At 37.3% G+C, this 967-nt stretch overlaps 1 protein-coding gene across 3 annotated transcripts in view; it reads right to left on the bottom strand.

The window, feature by feature from the left end:
- rasgrf2b (Ras protein-specific guanine nucleotide-releasing factor 2b) overlaps nt 1-967 on the bottom strand; it is a 47,341-nt gene that overhangs the window by 22,238 nt on the left and 24,136 nt on the right. The window lies entirely within an intron of this gene.

Genomic DNA, 967 nt, shown 5'->3' with positions numbered 1-967 from the left:
TATGTTCTGTTTCCTGTTTTATTTTGATAGTCTGGTTTCTGCATTGTCTTGTCTTTTTATTTTACTTCCTTTGTTTTCCTGCTCCTGTGATTGCCGGATGTCTTCCACCTGTTTTCAAGCCCTTTTTTCACCTGCCTCTCGTTATCTGAATACCCAGTGTATTCAGTGTCTGTGCTGCCATTGTCTCTTGTCAGATCGTTTTGTGTGCTGTGTGCTTGTTCGTCATTTTGTTCGTTCCTGTGATACTGCTTTTGGACCCTTCCCTGAGTTGTTTTTCCTGTTATCTCTTTTCTGGATTTGTTGACTTTTTGCATTTTTGCAGTTGGGACTTTGCTTCTTCTTTGTCATTTGTCTCCTCGCTGTTTTATCCCTGTAAAGTTTGGAATTTGTTTTTCACAATAAATCCTAGTCAAACGTCGTCCTTCCTGTCGTATCGCTGCATTTGGGTCCTACCGTCAATGACTGTAACAACTTCCTATGCGGTGACCTAATGATAATATTTCACTAGTGATACTCTTCCTAACATAAGGGACAGCATAACAATTTGACAGCTAGCTTTTATCGTAGTCTTCACTTTTATAGTAACTTTGATTACAGTATCTCCTTGTTCTTATTGTCTGATACTATTTTCAGAAGGCTATTACAATTTGAGTTGTATGAATTAATTTAAGTCAACCCCAAAATGGTGAGGGCAAACAACAAGACAGAAGGTGGAGGAGGGGATTTGGCCAAGGTAAGGTTAAAGGAAAATGGAAAAAGATATTTCAAATTTGTAGCTGTGAAACTGACTCCTTGTAGTGGGGCTCGAAAGTTTGGGCACCCCAGGTAAAAATTTGTATTTTGTATATATTTTGTATTTTTGTATGTGCATAAAGAAGACCAGAAAAGATGGAAAAATCTCCAAAAGGCATCAAATGACAGATTACATTCGTATAATATGTCACAAAAAGTTAGATTTTATTTCCAT

Source organism: Etheostoma spectabile, chromosome 5 (genome assembly GCF_008692095.1).
Source record: "Etheostoma spectabile isolate EspeVRDwgs_2016 chromosome 5, UIUC_Espe_1.0, whole genome shotgun sequence".
Lineage (NCBI taxonomy): Eukaryota > Metazoa > Chordata > Actinopteri > Perciformes > Percidae > Etheostoma > Etheostoma spectabile.
The sequence above is the reverse complement of the archived record's forward strand: the minus strand, read 5'-3'. Positions and strand labels throughout refer to the sequence as shown.